Here is an 18,757-nt window from a genome sequence, read left to right as displayed (position 1 = left end):
AAAAAAAAAAAAAGATTCTTTTATCATATTTTTATTGTACCTTTTCCATGTTTAGATACACAAATACTTACCATTGTGTCATAATCACCTATATTATTTAGCACAGTAACATGTAGGTTTCTAGCGTAGGAGCAATATGCTCTACCATATAGCCTAGGGGTATAGTTGACTATATCATCTAGGTTTGTGTAAATACACTTGATGATGTTTATACAATGATGAAATTGGCTAATGACACGTTTGTCAGAACATATCCTGGTCCTCAATGACACATGACTGTACTCCTAATTACCATGTCCCATCTTCCCACTGTCATACATGCATTCAACAAAGATTTACACTGCTTTGCCATGCTCAGAATGTTTTAGTCAAACCTTATAGGTTATGCCTTAAAAACTTGAGTCCTTTGGATGCCATAAAAGACACTTCATGAGCTGACCTCTGCTTTGCGGTCTTCAGGGAAACTGTCCACCTGAGCTGGACAGGACAGGCATTCCTTCCCAGGGATCCTGTACACTTTGGACAAACCTCCATCAAGGCAGTGGTATGTATCTTACAGTTGTTTCCTAGCTGGACTATGGACTGACTCCATAAAGAGAGAAGCTGACATGTTATCTTCGTATCTTCACAAACCGACACAGTGCCTAGCCAAGCACTCAATAAAAGGTAGGCACTAGTAACCCAAGAACCATATTTGGATTCACCAGCTGTCAGTTCAGTGGAAAAACCATGTCATGACCATATAAGTGGAACACAGTATGCTCTCCATGACATTAAAACAGGTCAAAGGAGCTGCTGGAGTCCAAGAATATGGAGATTTCTGACTAAAGAGAATAGTGTTCACACACCATGCCTTTACATAGTGAATTCAAATTTAGAAGACCTTTTGAAATCATGAGATGCAGTGATGGGGAAACTGAGCTAAGAAGATTGCCAAGAGTCACCCAGCAGAGGCAAAGCTGTGTCTATAATCCAGGTCTCTGAGCCTCTCTCCACATACACACACACATAGCATTTCCACTTCAAGTTCTCTCTGTCTCTCTTTTTTTTTCTTTTTAATACAGGGTCTCGCTCTGTCACTCAGGCTGCACTGCAGTGGTATAAACAGAACTCACTGTAGCCTCAACCTCTGGGCTCAAGAGATCTTCCTACATCAGCCTTCCAAGTAGCTGGGACTACAGGCATGCACCATCACATCATACCTGGCTAATTTTTTAAAATGTATTTTGTAGAAATGGGGTCTCACCATATTGACCAGGCTGGTCTCAAAATCTTGGGCTCAAGCAATCTTCTCGAATCCACCAGAACCACAATGTGCAGCCCCTACTTCTTGCAATCATGGGTGGCAGCATGCGCAAGTATCCTGAAGTCTTTCTTACAGAGCATCTTCTAAAGAGACCAAAATTTATTTGAGAAGGGAAGCACCTGTTCTCCCCAGGGCAATGGCAGTAGTACATCAACAGCGAATAGCCGAATTGGGATGAGGGGCCAGGACAAAGCAGAAATCTGCTGCAGAGAGCAGAAAAGTTAAAGGATATTCTGTAGCAGGATCTGGGCAAGCAGCACTCATCCATATCCTTCGCATTGCAAAGAGAGGAGCTACCTCTTCCTTTTTATTTTCCAGTTTATTAGTGGCTCCTAGAACCTCTGAGAACTAACTGATTTTGACCTCTTAACAGTTCCTTTCAACTACCATTCATTTACTGCAAGCCTACTGTGTGATGGGCCCTTGTTAACTACTTCAGATATATTGTCTCTTGTCCAGCCTCAAGTGACTCTGTAAGGGAGGGATTAGCCCCACCTCAGTAGTATGGAAAGGGAGACTTGGAGTGATCAAGTGACTTGCTCTGAATGAAACAGCTGGGAAGTGCTGGAGCAGGAACACAAGTTATGTCTAGATCTAAAACTCATGCTCTTTTCTATGCTCAAAGCCGCATTTCAAAACTGAACTTTAGCATGGAGTCTATGATGACCGGCTCATGTCTCTCCACCCAAGGCCAAGCACAGAGAGGCTCACAGTGGACACTTTTGGAATGAGTACATTCTGTATGGAATGGGTGGGAAATGAAGGCCTGGGCACAGTGTGAACAGTGTTATGGGACAGCAGAGCAGGGGATGGTGGCTGATTAGGGGAAATGGAGAAGCCTCTGAAGAGGAACAGCTGAGTGAGACCTGGAGAAATAAGTAGTCAGACAAAGACTGACAATTCAGCATTCTCACAGCAAAGAACACTAACAGGCAATTCACAGAACAGGAAACCCAAAGGCCATGAATAGGTGCTCCACATCACTAACAGTCAGAAAGATGCAATTATCTCATGCACAGTAGGTGAGAACACAAACTGGAAAACTGTGTTAGGGGAGCAATTTGTTAGCATCTCACAATTATAAATGAGGTATGTTCTTAAATGTATGTACAGAAATTATGATAGAAAATGGAAATATTCATTAGTAGGGAACAAACTGAACAAGAATACATTTATACTATTAAAAAGTATTTTGCCACTTTTGGCTGAGCATGGTGGCTCATGCCTGTTATCCTAACATTTGGGGAGGCTGAGGTGGGCAGATTGCTTGAGATGGGCAGTTTGAGACAAGCCTGGGAAACATACCCAGACCTAGTCTCTGGGTGGTGGGTGGTGCTGGGGGGAATAATATACATATATACATGCCACTTTTAGAAGAATAAAGGGAATCTGCATGTATTGACATGGAAAGATTCCCAAAGACATACACTTAAAATGAAAAAAGGTAAATTGCAGAGCAGTAAGTGTATAGTGTACTCATTTTTGTTATGTTTTTAAAGAGTACAATTGTGCCTGTGTATACATATCTATGTGTATAACTGTGTAGACAAAATACTAGACGAATGCCAATCGTTAACAGTGGTTATTCATCTCTTAGGAAGGGAGTAGGAGTGGAGGAGATTGAAGAATGACTCACTGAAAAAAAAGCGAGATGTGATTCATTGAGATAAACAGCACATCACTTCTGTGCCATTTACATGAAAAGTGCATAACTTGAATATAACCACGAGGAACCTATCAAACACTAATTGAGGTACACTCTGTAAATACTGGACTTATCTCTTCAACACTGTCAGTGTCATGAAATGCAAAGAAAGGCTGAGGAACTGTACCACATTAAAAAAACAATTGGCAACATCCAGATCTAGGTTAGAGGACAGTACTGTATTAACGTTATTTCCCCAGTTTTTACATTTACATTATGATTATGTAAGACAACATCTTGGTTTTACTTTTCAGCTTGAGCACACTGAAGTACCTGGAGTAAAGGTGCATCATGTCTGAAACTGATGCTTAACTGGCTCAGAAAAAATTTCCGGGAGCTGGAGAGAGACAGAGAGAGAAGTATGGTAAAAAAAAAAAAAGTTAACATTTTGAGGATCTGGGTAAAGGTATATGAGGATTCTTTGTACTTATTTTGCAACTTTTCTCCAAGTCTGAAATTATGTCAAAATATAAAATTAAAAGGCAAAATGAAAAGAACGAATGAGAGTTTGCCAGGTAGAGAAGCAGGGGGAACTTCTGGCAAAGGAACAGGATGAGCCAAAGCATCAGACAAGTGTGAGACTCTTGTGTGTTGAGAAACAAGCCCTGACTCTGAATGTCCAGGACGTGGCATGGTGTGGGGAGACGGGGAATGGAGGCATGATGTGCAGGAAAACCCACAGATGGACACATTTCCCTGCTACCTAAGATTGGAAATAAAGACTTTAGCCTACATCATACCCAGCCTCAAGCCTTGCAAGACATAACTTGAGTTTTCATGGCTCTCAGTCTTTGCATTGGCAATGTCTCTTCATGCAGTGACTGTGTGGAACAATGGAAACCCTAGAATCATGGCTGGAAGGGACATCTAGTCCAACTCTCTCATTTTGCAAAAGGGACAACTAAAATGTAAAATGAAAAGATTTACAAGGTCCCAGTAAAGGTTAGTGATAAAACTGGCCTGCAGGCTGGGCACGGTGGCTCACCCATATAATTTCAGCACTTTGGAAGCCAAGGCAGGTGAATCACCTGAGGTCTGGAATTCGAGACTAGCCTGGCCAACATGATGAAACCCCATCTTTACTAAAAATACAAAAAAAATAGCTGGCTGTGGTGGCGCATGCCTGTAATACTAGTTGCTCAGAAGGCTGAGGCAAGAGAATTGCTTGAACTCTGGAAGCAGAGGTTGCAGTGAGCCGAGATTTCGCTGCTGCACTCCAGCCTGGGTAACAGGAGTGAAACTCCGTCTGAAAAAAAAAACAACAACCTGGCCTCCAGTTTACAATTCATCATTCCTTCTATTGCACCAAAGTCTAAGGGAGGAGGCAGAAGAAATAGAAGGCTGGCAAGGGAAATGACTGGATGTTAACCTTTAAAGTTTGGATGTTTTTTATTTGCCAAAACTATAAACTTAATGTCTGTACAATTTTTAAAATAAACAATATAGATGGCAATGTGATATTAGAAGCTGTCATCACTGAAGCCAGCCAATAGGTTCCAACTGGTAAGTGATATTCAGTTCAGGCTCCTAGGTCCGAAGCAGCAATCAAGGTGATTCGCAGGAATTCTCAATGACATTGGTACCCATCTGGATTTGTTGAAAAGTTTAACATCCTTTTGTATTATTCATGATTTTGCAGTTCTTCAAATTGCAAGGTGATGGAGAGAGCACGCAATTTTCAACCAGGCTATGAAATTGTTGTTGAAAATTTGGACATTCATATAGATAGCTTTTAATTTTTCTTGGAGACTGCCTTTCCTTATAAAATCAGGAAATTTAAAAATATATATTATAAATTAAACTATATAAATGATAATATTCTCATTACAATACAATCCTAGGGATAGGAACTAGTATTTCATTCCTGATTTTTTTATTATTCTTAGCTAGAATTTTATTCCTCAAGGCTTAGCCCTAAGTGACTATATAATGAATACTGACTAGCAAAACTATTGGGATTCTAATTTATTTAAGATTCATCAGATTCTGTACAAGAAATCTTGAAGCATGTCATCAGTAATGCATTGAGAAGCTACCTACTCCAAAAGGCATGCCTTTCTTTGGAATGTCCATGAACCCTAGATCCACAGATTATGAGGCAAGAAGGATCACGCATGCTCAAACAAGATCAGGGCTTCTTTAGGTGTCATCTATAGTGGGGCTGCTCCCTTTGGCTGCCCATCCCAGACTCCAGAATTATGCCAATGGTTTTCAGTTTCCACATGTCTTTGTGGCAATGCTATCATGAGTTATTTTACTCGGGACTTTAGATTAACCACAAAAGAAACTAACTGAAAATAATTAAGATCATTCTGTCATATGAGCCACAGTTTACTACAGTCAACTTAAGCACAATTACATATGATAAACTATAGACGTGGTGCTTCATGTTTCAACCGTTAACCATTGTTTCTTACTCAATTGGGGAAACCATTAGCAATATGGGACTTTAAAAGGACTGTCTCTGTGATATCCTCTTCCTCTGCCTCCCTTTGGGAATCTGATCTTCTTCTGTGTTTGATACCAGTCTGCATATGGATGGTGTATTTCTTCTGTCAGACCTATTCATTGCAGAAGATCTGTCTCCCTATCCCCAATACCTGAAACTTCCTTTCTGTACAGTCTTCACCAACTCTATCTGCATGGATCTAGCAATCCCTGTTCTTGCTTGCTATGGACAGATCTGTTAAAATCCTGGACCTGCCTCATAGTTTCTTCAGAATGTTTGATGTCTCTCTCCTGAGAATGGCTTTTTTCTCGCTGTGCTATGCTGTTGCTCTCAGAACTTATCCCTGGAACTTTCTCTTTTCTGTGCCTATGCTCAGCTGAGTGGAAATAGTGAGAGAGGTTTTATTATCATCTATGTTGGTTTCTTGGCACAGAGAGAATCTACCTATCTGAATATTACCCAAAGAAAGCTCCAGACTGATATGAGGCCACTAATGGTCGGGCATGGGTTATGCCTGTAATCACAGCAATTTGGGAGGCCGAGCCTGGAGGATCCCTTGAGTCTAGGGGTTTGAGACAAGCCTGGGCAATATGGCAAATCCTCATCTTTACAGAAAAATACAAAAAAATAGCAGGGCCTGGTTGCGTGCACTTGTATTCTCAGCTAATCTGGAGGCTGAGGCAGGAGAACCATCTGAGCCCAGGAAGTCCAGGCTGCAGTAAGCCATGATCATGCCACTGCACTCTTGCCTGGGCAACAGAATGAAATCCTGTCTCAAAAATAAAAGAAAGAAGGAAAGAAAACCAGTGCAGGCCAGGCATGGTGGCTCAGTTGTGGGAGGCTGAGGCAGGAGGATCGCTTGAGGCCGAGAGATTGAGACTAGCCCTGTCAACATAGGGACCATGTCTCTACAAAAAAATGTATCTATTTAAGCAAACAAATAAATAAAACCAATGCAAAATTGTATCTTTGATAAATGTTATATATGAGAGGCTCAGTGAGAAACTACAACGGAGATATTGACCTATTCAGGAGGGTTAAAAAAGGCTTCTACAAAGTTGGGATATGAGATCTGAAGGATAAGTAGGGATAAACTGAAAGCAACACAAAGGGTGAAGTGTTCCAGGCAGAGCAAACAGCAGGCACAAAGGTCCTGCAGCAGATTATAGAGACTGAAATGTCACTGGGGCTGGAGAAGAGAGTAGAGGGAGCAGGAACACTGGAGGGCCTGGTGACATAAGGAGGGGCCAGACTGTGGGGCTTTGGATGCATGGGAAGAATTTTGATTTCTATCCAAGGAGCAAATGGGAAAATAGTGTTAGAACAAAAGAAAAAAAAAATTGTACACTTTCATACACTGTTGGTAGGCGGGTAAGTTTGTGAAGTCTTTTAGTAGAAGAATTTGGCTGTACTGAATCAAAATAAAATATGATTTTGATAAAATGTAATAAAATTACACAATGGCCTTTGACCTAGCAAATACATTCTAGGGATCTATCCTAAATAGATACTATTACATGAGTATATGTAGATATGCACACACTAATATATTCACTGTGTCAATAGCAAAAAGTAAAAAACAACAGAAACAATCAAATGCCCATCAATAAGAAAAAGATTAAATAACATGTGGCACAATCATAATGGAAAACTTACATGGTTCTCAGTTTATTTGAGCTCATTTTTGCTTCAGCTATTTTGCAGTTACACTTACATGGATGAATCTTTTTTCGTTAAGAAAAGTAACTCTTTATCTTTGTAATACTTTATTCTCGACGTTTACTTTATCCGATATTAGTACAGGTCTGCAGCCTTTGTAACTATTTGCATAGTACATTGTTTTTGATCCTTTTACTTTCAATTTGTCTTTGCATAAGGTGCACATCAGGTAGACAGAATATAGTTCTGTATTTTTTTTTTTTTTTTTTTGAGACAGAGTCTCCTTCTGTCCCCCAGGCTGGAATGCAGTAGCCTGATGTTGGCTTACTGCAACCTCCACCTCCTGGGTTCAAGCGATTCTCCTGCCTCAGCCTCCCAAGTAACTGGGACTACAAGCATGTGCCACCATGCCTGGCTAACTTTTGTATTTTTAGTAGAGATGCGGTTTCACCATGTTGGCTAGGCTGGTCTAGGACTCCTGATCTCTATCTCAGGTGATCCACCCACCTCAGCCTCCCAAAGTGCTGGGATTATAGGCATGAGCAACCTCACCTGGCCTGCATTTCTTTTTGAAAATATTTTTGAGGTCTATTTCACATGCATATCATTATTATTATTACTTTTTTTTTTTTTTTAAAGACAAAGTCTCACTCTTGTAGCCCAGGCTTTAGTGCAGTGGCATGATCTTGGCTCACTGCAACCTCTGCCTCCCAGGTTCAAGCAATTCTCCTGCCTCAGCCTCCTGAGTAACTGAGATTACAGGTGCGTGCCACCATGCCTGGCCAGTTTTTGTATTTTTAGTAGAGATGGGTTTCACCATGTTGGCCATCCTGGTCTTAAACTCCTGACCTCAGGTGATCCACCCACCTCAGCCTTCCAAAGTGCTGGGATTACAGGTGTGAGCCACCGTATCTGCCTATTTTTTTTTCTTTTTTCTTTTTTTTAAAATATATTATTTTTTTTTTATAGACGGGGTTTCACCATGTTGGTCAGGCTGGTCTTGAACTCCCGACCTCAGCTGTTCCGCCTGCCTCGGCCTCCAAAGTGCTTGGATTACAGGCGTGAGCCACCACGCCCAGCCTTTTTCTTTTTTTAAAAGACAGAATTTTGTCCATGGCCTAGGCAGTAGTGCAGTTGCAAAATCATAGCTTACTGTAACCTTGAACTCCTGGGCTCAAGCAGTCCTCCTACCTCAGCATCCTGAGTAGCTGAGACTACAGGCATATACCACCACCACCTAATTTTTAAATTTTCTGTAGAGACTAGGTCTTGCTAGGTTGCCCACTCTAGTCTTGAACTCCTGGCCTCAACTGATTCCCCCACTTCAGCCTCCCAAAGCGCTGGGATTACAGGCAGGAGCCACAGAGCCCTGCCCCATTAATCATTTAAAAGTGTACAATTCAGCAGCATTTAGTGTATTCACAATGTTGTATTCAGTTGGTGCAAAAGTAACCACAGTTTTTGCCATTAAAAGTAATTATTTTGTGCCAACCGAATACAACCACAGCCACCTCTCTAGTTTCAAAACTTTTTCATCAACCCCCGAAGAATATTCTATATGCTTTAAGTAATAACTCCCCATCTCCCCTTCCTCATTCTCTGGCAACCACAAATCTGCTTTCTGTCTGGAGGGATTTGCCTATTCAAGGTATATCATGTACAAGGAATCATACAATATGTAAATTTTTGTGTATATATGCTGCGAGGCAAGCACATTATATAACTTTTTATGTCTGGCTTCTTTCACGTAACACAAAAATGTTTGAGGTTCATCCAAGTTGTAGCGTATATCAGTACTTCATTCTTTTTCTGGGGGCAAGGTGGCAGGGGACAGGGTCTCACTCTGTCACCCAGGCCGGAGTGCAGTGGCATCATCTCAGCTCACTGCAACCTCCGCCTCCCTGGTTCAAGTGATTCTCCTTCCTTAGTCTCCTGAGTAGCTGGGATCACAAGCTTGTGCCACCATGCCTGGCTAAGTTTTGTATTTTTAGTAGAGACAGGGTTTCACCATGTTGGCCAGGCTGGTCTTGAACTCCTGGCCTCAGGTGATCCAGCCGCCTGGGCTTCCCAAAGTGCTGGGATTACAGGCATGAGCCACCATGCCTGGCCTCACTACCCATTTTTAAATTGTTTGTATTTTTGTTTCTAATTGTAAGCATTCTTTATATATTCTGGATACTAAACCCTTATGAGATATGATTTATAAATATGTCCTCCCATTCTGTAGGTTGCCTTTTCACTTTATTGATAATATCCTTTGATTTGCAAAAGTTTTCATTTTTGTGAAATCTAATTGATCTACTTTTTCTTTTGTTGCTTGTGTTTTGGTGTTAAGAGTCCATTGCCAAATCCAAACTCATAAAGATGTACCCCATGTTTTCTTCTAATAGTTTTATACTTTTAGCTCTTGTACTTAGATCACTGATTCATTTCGAGTTACTCTTTGTATGTGGAGTGAGGTAGGGGTCCACTTTCATTCTTTTGCATGTAGTTTTCCAGTTCTCCCAGCACCATTTTGAAGAGACTGTTTCTCCCCCCATTGAATGGTCTTGGCATGCTTATAGAAAATCCGTTGACCATAGGTGTTTGGGTTCATTTCTGGACTCTCAGCTCTATTCCGTTGGTCTATATGTCTATCCTTATGATGATATCACACTGCTTTGATTACTGTAGTTTTATAGTAAACCCCATCTCTACTAAAATACAAAAAATTAGCCAGGTGTGGTGGTGTGCACCTGTAGTCCCAGCTACTCAGGAGGCTGAGGCAGGAGAATTGCTTGAACCCGAAAGGCAGGGGTTGCCGTGAGCCAAGATCATGCCACTGCACTCCAGCTTGGGAACAGAGCTGAAACTTTCCTCAATTACTCATTTAGAATGTACACCTCTATCCTGTGAGGACTCTAATTCAAAGATTAACACCAAGTAAATGGGCACATCTCTCTGGACTGAAGTCAGCCTGCAGCAATTCAGCAAGACTCCAGCGTGACTGAGGTTTTAACAATCACCTTACAGTCTTTTCTTTTGAGCATATGTAAGTCTGTGACCAGGTATGGGGTAGGAGTAGTTTGGTGAGAACAAGGAAGAGAACTTGCTGCTTTTTGTGTCAGTGATGCCAGGTACCTCAGAGATGCAACTTGCATAAACCATAAAACTTCATATCCCAGTCAGGTGTGCTGAATCGATGATTTGGAACTGCAACTTCTTCAAATGGGAAGAAATGTATTTCCTCCATCTTTGCTTCTGATTCTGCTCATCATCCATTGTCAGTATCCCAGATTAGACTCTGATAAGGACATGCTGGCTGCTTGAACTTTGGAGCTTAATGCTGCCAAATGTTTGAGCCCAGCCCAAATTTTGATTCACAACTGTCTACCCCAAGGCCTGATGGAACCCACCTCGTTTGGCCCAAAAAAACTCACATGCTGGTAACATTTATGTACTGTATTCATTTCCTAGGGCTGCCACAACAAATTACCACAAAGTAGGGTGACTTAAAACAGCAGGAATTTCTTTTTTCACAGTTGTGGATGCTAGAAGTCCAAGATTAAGATGTTGGCAGGTCTATGCTCTCTTTGATGGCTTTAGGGAAGAACCCTTCCCTGCCTCTTCCTGGCTTTTGCAGGTTCTTGGCAATCATTGGCTTGTAGATGCATCACTCTAACCTCTGCCTCTGTCATCATATGACTAAATCTTCTCCCTGTGTGTCTCCTTCTTCTTTCTATAAGGCCATCGGTCACACTGAGGTAAGAAACCATCACATCTTAACTGATATCTCCAATGACCCTACTTCCAAATAAGGTCATATTCTGGTGGGTTTTTTTTTTTCCTTTGTGTGTGTGTGTGTGTGAGAGAGAGAGAGAGAGAGAGAGAGAGAGACAGGGTCTCGCTCTGCCACTGAGTGTGGAGTGCGGTGGTGCGATCTCGACTCACTGCAATCTCTGCCTCCAGGGTTCAAGTGATTCTTGTGCCTCAGCCTCCAGAATAACTGGGATTACAGGTTCATGCCACCATGCCTGGCTAATTTTTTGTGTATTTAGTAGAGACAGGGTTTTGCCATGTTGCCCAGGCTTGTCTCCAACTCCTGAGCTCAGGGAATCTGACTGCCTGGGCCTCCCAAGGTGCTAGAATTACAGGCATGAGCCACCACAACCAGCCAAATAAGATCACCTTCTGAAATACTAGGGTTTAGGACTTCAACATATCATTTGGGGTGACAGAGTTCAACCCATAACAATATATAGTTATCATTTGTAAGGTCTCGCTTCTCTCTCTCTGACTCATTCCAGTACTAGAAGAGAAAATCCTACTAAAAATGAAACATTACAACCTTTTTTTTTTTTTTTTTAACACATATAAGTATTTTTTTTTGGAAACAGAGTTTTGCTCTTGCTGCCCAGGCTGGAGTGCAATGGCACGATCTTAGCTCACTGCAACCCCTGCCTTCTGAGTTCAAACAATTCTTCTGCTGCAGCCTCCCAAGTAGCTGGGATTACAGGCATGCACCACCATGCCTGGCTTATTTTGTATTTTTAGTAGAGACAGGGTTTCTCCATGTTGGTCCAGCTGATCTCAAACTCCCAATCTCAGATGATCCACCTGCCTCGGCCTCCCAAAGTGCTGCAATTACAGGCATGAGCCACCCCTCCCAGCAAACTTTACATTTTATTGAAGCAAAGCAACAGGAGAGCAGAAAAATCAAGAGCCCTCAACTGAAAATCAAAGGACAGGATTATAGTGCCAGGTATGACATAATTTTCCTGTGTGAACTTTCAAGCCACTTTATCTCTGTTCACTTTAGTTCCCTCATCTGTAAAATGAGGAAACAGACTTAATAATTGCCAAGGCAGGTCCTGTTAAGCTCCCCAATTCTAAGATTCATCGAAGTATGCATCTATCGCTAATAAATCTTCTGCAAAAGATACTGTGGGCTTGTTTAAACTGTTTCTTCAGACTGCTTATGCTTAAGGTCTCTCTTGGTCCATTTCCAGTTACTCTCCTGTTATGTTTGCAATAGTTTGGCTTATTTGAAAACATCTGGAGGATTCACTAGCCTTAATTCCAAGGGTGAAATATAAAGGCTCCATTTAAAGCTCCATAACTGAACCCAGATATTTCTCCTAATGCTATTAAATCTTCTCATCTAAACTTGATTTCAAAAATATTGTGTGGTTTCCTCTCAAGGAGACTCAGAAGCATGCACTGAGCTAAGAGGGGAAAGGAGGAGAATGGGAAGATTTAGGATCGTGACGTATAAGCTTCCTTATTATCCCACCTGTGGAATTGGCTTGCAAACCTCCTCCCTGACTTGTCTGTAGCACTGACTCCTCCAGGGGAGGTGCTCTGTCTTATTAATCTCTGAGTGCACACAAGCACATGCATTTGCCCCCAAAATAACCTGTGGCCCAGCCAGTATTGCAGGGGAAAAGGCAGGGAGAAAGGCAGAGAGGCCATTCATAAGAGAAGTTTCATCACTGCTCTATTTTCACCCCCAACCTCCTCCTCTCATCCCCTAAACTCAGGTCCTCTGATCCAGGGATTGATTCTCTCTCTCTCTCTTTTTTTTTGAGACAAGAGTCTCCCTCTGTCACCCAGGCTGGAGTGCAGTGGCATGATCTCAGCTCACTCCACCTCCCAGATTCAAGCAATTCTCCTGCCTTAGCCTCCTGAGTAGCTGGGACTACAGGCCGGCTCCACCACGCCTGGCTAATTTTGCATTTTTAGTAGAGACGAGGTTTCGCGATGTTGGCCAGGCTGGTCCCGAACTCCTGACTTCAACTCATCTGCCTGCCTCAGCCTCCCAAAGTGCTGGGATTACAGCTGTAAGCCACTGTGCCCAGCCTGATTCTCCTTTTTAAAAAATTGTGGTAAAATAGGCCGGCTGACCTCACTTGAGATCAGGAGTTCAAGACCAGCCTGGCCAACATGGCAAAGCCCTGTCTCTACTGAAAATACAAAAATTAGCCAGGTGTAGTAGTGTGGGCCTGTAGTCCTAGCTACTTGGGAGGCTGAGGCAGGAGAATCGCTTGAACCCAGGAGGTGGAGGTTGCAGTGAGCTGAGATCACACCACTGTGCTCCAGCCCGGGCAACAAAGGGAAACTTCATCTAAAAAAAAAAATAGCTGGGCATGGGGTCATGTTCCTGTAGCCTCAGGAACATGGGGCTGGGGTGGGAGAATTGATTGAGCCTGGGAGGTTGAGGCTGCAGCGTGCTATGGTTGCCCTATAGCACTCCAGCCTCGGTGACAGAGTCAGAGACTCTGTCTCAATAATAATAATAAGAAGTTACCAATTTAATCATTTTTTTAGTATAGTTGAGTGATATTAAATACATTCAGATTGTTGTGCAACCATCACTACCATCCATCTGCAGAACTTTTTCATCTTCTCAAACTGAAACTCTGTACGCAGTAAGCAATAATTCCCCATTCTCTTCTTTCCTTGGCCCCTGGCAACCACCACTCTATTTTCCATCTCAAAGAATTTGACTGTTCTAAGTATGTCATATAAGTGGAATCACATCATATTTATCCTTTTTGTTTTTTTTTTTTAGACAGGATCTGACTCTGTCACCCAGGCTGGAGTGCAGTGCCATGATCTCAGCTCACTGCAAGCTCCACCTTTCAGACTCAAATGATCCTCCCACTTCATACTCCCGAGTAGTTGGGACTACAGGCACGTGCCATCTGCATTACAGGCAAGCACTACTGCGCCCGGCCATATTTGTCCTTCTGCGCCTTACTTCATTTAGCACAATGTCTTTAAGGTTTATCCCTGGGTAGGTGAGATGGCTTACACCTGTAATCCCAGCACTCTTGGAGGCTAACGCAGGAGGATCACTTGGGTCAGAGTTTGAGACCAGCCTGGGCAACGTGTGAGATTTTGTCTCTACAGAAACTAAAAAAATTAGCCAGACATGCTGATGTGTGCCTGTGGTCCCAGCTACCTAAGAGGTTGAGGTGGGAGGATCACTTGAGCCTAGGAAGTCGAGGCTGCAGTGAGCTGTGTTTACACCACTTGCATTTTACCCTGCAATGCAAGTAGTACCAACTTGCAAGGCCCTGTCTGAAAAAATTAAAAAGGTTCATCCATGTAGTAGCATGTGTCAGAATTAGAAACCGACTCTTCTTGAGAGCTACAGATTCCCTTCCAATGCTAACTTCCTTTTTCTCAGAGGGAAGACAGGTCTTTGATTAAGAGCAAGAACAGGACTGATCTGGCCTCCTGGTCTTCACCACACTATCTTTGCATCCAGGCCCTTGAGAACTCAACGTTGGAGCTTCTTTGGCCCTCATTTGTTGAGTCATTTAATAGATACTTACTTGAGCTCCTGCTCTGTACGTATCTCTGCCAGTCCTATATTGAGTGTTTATAATCTGATAGAAGAAAGAAAAAGATATATAAATAAATGCGGCCAAGCACGATGGCTCATGCCTGCAATCCCAACACTTTGGGAGACCAAGGCAGGAGGATTGCTTGAGGCCAGGATTTCAAGACCAGCCTGGCCAACATGGCAGGATCCCATCTCTACTAACAAAAAAAAAAAAGGAAAAATGCTCACAGCTTCTAAGATAGAAGCATTATGGATCTCGTGGCATAACACAAGAGTGGGAGTTCATATGTAACTAAGGGAATGAGAAAAGTTTGCATGAGTGACTCTGGATCTTGACATAGGAGTGGGTGTTCTGTGTGGGGAAACCAGGATCAGGCTGAAGCACGCCAGCCAGAGCTCTGCCAGAGCAGAGGCATAGAAGGATGACCCAGCCTTGTGTGTCTGTGAAACTGCAAGTGAGCTGGCCTGACTGGAATACAGCATGCTGGGAATGGAGGGAGAGGAAAACACCATGAAAGAATAGACTGACTGGGAAGCTATGGAGGAAGGTTTGGGTCTGGTCAAAAAGTCCAGGTGTGGTAGGTAAGGAATTGGATTTTATCTTCAGGCCAGTCAAGACCCATGGAAGGTTTTAAGAAGGGTAACATGATCAATTACATGTTTTATACACCCTTTGTATGGCTAGTGTGAGGAAGGTGAGACTAAAGGTGAGAGGCCAGTTAGGATACTATTGCCTGAGACAGGTGAGGGGTAACACACTCATGGTGGGATACGGGCAGCATTGTGCCTCAGCTGGCTCAGACTGGCTCATGACAGCTGATTGTCAAATTTTAAGAAATTTTGCAAGCTGGTTGTTAGGCCCAGTCATTCTTATAAATTAAATTATATAAACTTACAATTAAAGAAAGTATATTTTTCAACCTGGCACAGTGGCTCATGCCTGTAATCCCAGCATTTTGGGAGGCCAAGGCAAGTGGATCATTTGAGGTCAGCAGTTTGAGACCAGCCTGGCCAACATGGTGAAACCCTGTCGCTACTAAAAATACATGAATTAGCTGGGCAGTAGTGTCACCTGCCTGTAATCCCTGCTACTTGGGAGGCTGAAGCAAGAGAATCACTTGTGCCTGGGAGGTGAAGGTTGTGGTGAGCCGAGATCGCACTACTGCACTTCAGTCTGGGCGACAGAGTGAGACCCTGTCTCAAAAACCAAAATAGAAAAATATATATTTTTCAAACGGTAATAAACATTCACAATTCATCACTTCCTAATTCTGTTTGTTGTTGTTGTTGTTATTTTAGGGACAGAGTCTTGCTCTGTTGCCAAGGCTAGAATGCAGTGGCACAATCATAGCTAACTGTAAACTCAAACTCGTGGGCTCAAGTGAACCTCTCGCCTTCGCTTCCTAAGAAAGTGGAACTATAAGTGTTCACCACCATACCTGCTACTTTATTTTTTAACATTTTGTAGAGATGGGTCTTCCTATGTTGCCCAGGCTGGTGTCAAATGCCTGGGCTTAAGACATCCTCCTGCCTCAGCCTCCCAAAATGCTAGGATCATAGGCATGAGCCAGCCCTAATTATTATACTATTGTCTTAGTTCTTAATGTAAGTTACCTGTATTTTATCTGTCTGGTGGAGATTCTATACAATGATGTGCTGTTGCATACCTCTTTCCAACAAAATGTTCAACACCATCATGGTGGTAAATTGAAATCAATCATTATGGGAATATTTAAATACTATGGAAATCAGCAGCTGCTTTACATCTGGACATTCTCCCCCTGAGAGCCAGTTATTAACACACGACTGCATGGGGTGTCCGTGGCCTGGAGAGACATGCTCCAAGAAAGGGAAAGTAGTAGAATCTTCTGGCCAACATCTGGGCTGACAGAGTCAACGTGCTAGTTTTTAAGAACTCCCCTACTTCAGTAGCCTTTCTCTGCAGGATGCTGTGCTGTTCTAAAGTCTAATGCAGACCTCGCGGAGGTAAGGAAGTATTCTTTTGATTCCCAAGGACTCTGCTGATTCTGTAGTGCCTGAAGTGCAGGGCTAAGGATATTATTTGGTCTTTTTATTTATTATTACTATTTAAAATAGAGACAAGTCTCACTATATTGCCCAGGCTGGTCTTGAACTCCTGGGCTCAAGCAATCCTCTTGTCTTGGTCTCCCAAAGTATTGGGATTATGGACGTGAGCCACTGTGCCTGGCCCAAGGATGTTGCTGGTCAGTAATTTGCAACTGAGGGAGAGTGGAATAGCAAAAACCCTGTCTTCATCCCACCTCTCTGAGGTTTTTGATTGAATAGCTCTGTACATCCTTGGAGAGGTTTAACAGCAGTCACAGGGATATGTTAAGATCATATTTTCAAGGCCAGGCATGGTGGCTCACACCTGTAATCCTAGCACTTTGGGAGCCAAGGTGGGCAGATTTCTTGAGCCTAGGACTTCAAGACCAGCTTAGCAGAATGTTGACACCCTGTCTCTACAAAAACCACAAAAATTAGCTGGGCATGGGGGCATGCATGGCTGGAGTCCCAGCTACTTGGGAGGCTGGGGTGGGAGGATCTGAGTCCAGGGAGGTTGAGGCTGCAGTGAGCCGTGATCACTTCACCTACACTCCAGCCTTGGCAACAGAGTGACACACCCTGTATCAAAAAAAAAGGATCATATTTTCATATAATAAATAATACCATCACTTTAAATTGAAGAAGGATGGGGTGATGAGAGTGGAAGCAGAGGCAAGGAGACCAGCTGAGCAAATGTGGCAGTCATTCTGGAGAGAGGTGACGAGAACTAAACCAGGGAAATGACATGGGGCATAGAACTGAGAGATGGGGCAGAGATAGAAGAGAGAGAATCAACAGTACATAGTGACTTGTTGCAGGTGGGGGAGGAAGGGAGAATCATTGCGTGGCTGCTGGAACCATTTATTGAGACAGAGAAAGCAAAAAAGAAGTAGATGTTTAAGGGGACCACTTTTGAACTCATTGACTTTGATGTGTTAGGGCATCCAGGTGCTAAAGCCCGGTGAGCAATTGGAGATAGAAGAAAGACACAGAAAGAGAGAGTTCTGCATCTACATTTGTTGCATATTGGGGAGTCTTCAGCCAAGAGATGATCATTGCAATCTTGGGCAGGAATAAACATTGAGAGGCAATGTATAGAATGAGAAGAGAATCAAGGACAGCACCCTGGGGTTGAACCTCACGGTTTAAGGGGCAGACCAGGGAGCTGAAGGATTGAGGGGAATGGATCGGATATCACTATAGCATGGTAAGAGAAATAGGAGAAAACTGAGAGGGACTGGTGACTTCAGGAAGAGAGTTTGGGAGACAGGATTGACTGTGGTGTCAGATAACACCGGGAGAAAAAGGGAAATGAAAACTAGAGAGGCTACTAGATGTGTGGGGAGCTCGGGGGTCCCCTGGAACCTATCTTCAGAGCAGTCTGAGTGAAGTGGGGAGCAGAAACCAGAGTGCTCTGAATGGAAGAGGGAGTGGGAGATGCGATTATGGAGGAGCACACAGGAAGTCTTCTTATGAAGCCCATACTAGAGAGAGACCCAGGGCAAGGGAGGTTTGTCGGGTTTTTACTGGATTTTTAAAGATAACATAGACCTGAGCATGTTTGTGGCGGTAGAAAAGTAGAGAAGAGGCTGAAGAGATAGGGAATTATCACTCAAGTGACCCATCAAGGTAGAAAAACCCTGGGATTGGCAGGGTTTCTGTAGCTTTTCATGTACACTTGAATCATCTGGGGATCTTGTTAAAATTCAGATTCTCATTCAGTAGATCTAGGGCAAGGCCTGAGAGTTTCCATTCTAAGAAGCTTCCAGGTGATGCTGATATTTCTTGTCGATGAACCACACTTTGGGAACCGAGGCACTGGGGCTCTGAATTGCAGTTGTGTGTCCATTTGTCCTTCTTTGTCCCTAGACCCTGAAGCAGGATCTTTCCAGACAATCCCTACTGTCAAACACAGCGCATGTCATATAAAAGTTTGTTCAATGTGGGCTGGGGGTGGTAGTTCATGCCTGTAACCCCAGCACTTTGGGAGGCCAAGGTGGGAGGATTGCCTGAGCTCAGGAGTTCAAGACCAGCTTGGGCAACATGGTGAAAACCTGTCTCTACAAAGAAAAAAGAAATTAGAAGACATGGTGGTACATGTCTGTAGTACCAGCTACTCAGAAGGCTAAGGTGGGAAGATTGCTTCAGCCTGGGAGGCTAAGGTTGCAGTGGGCCAGGATCTCACCACCTGTACTCCAGCCTGAGTGACAGAGACAAACCCCTCTCAAAAAAAAAAAAAAA

This window comes from Cebus imitator, unplaced genomic scaffold (assembly GCF_001604975.1).
Source record: "Cebus imitator isolate Cc_AM_T3 unplaced genomic scaffold, Cebus_imitator-1.0 Scaffold149, whole genome shotgun sequence".
Classification (NCBI taxonomy): Eukaryota; Metazoa; Chordata; class Mammalia; order Primates; family Cebidae; genus Cebus; species Cebus imitator.
Note: the sequence above shows the minus strand (reverse complement) of the source record.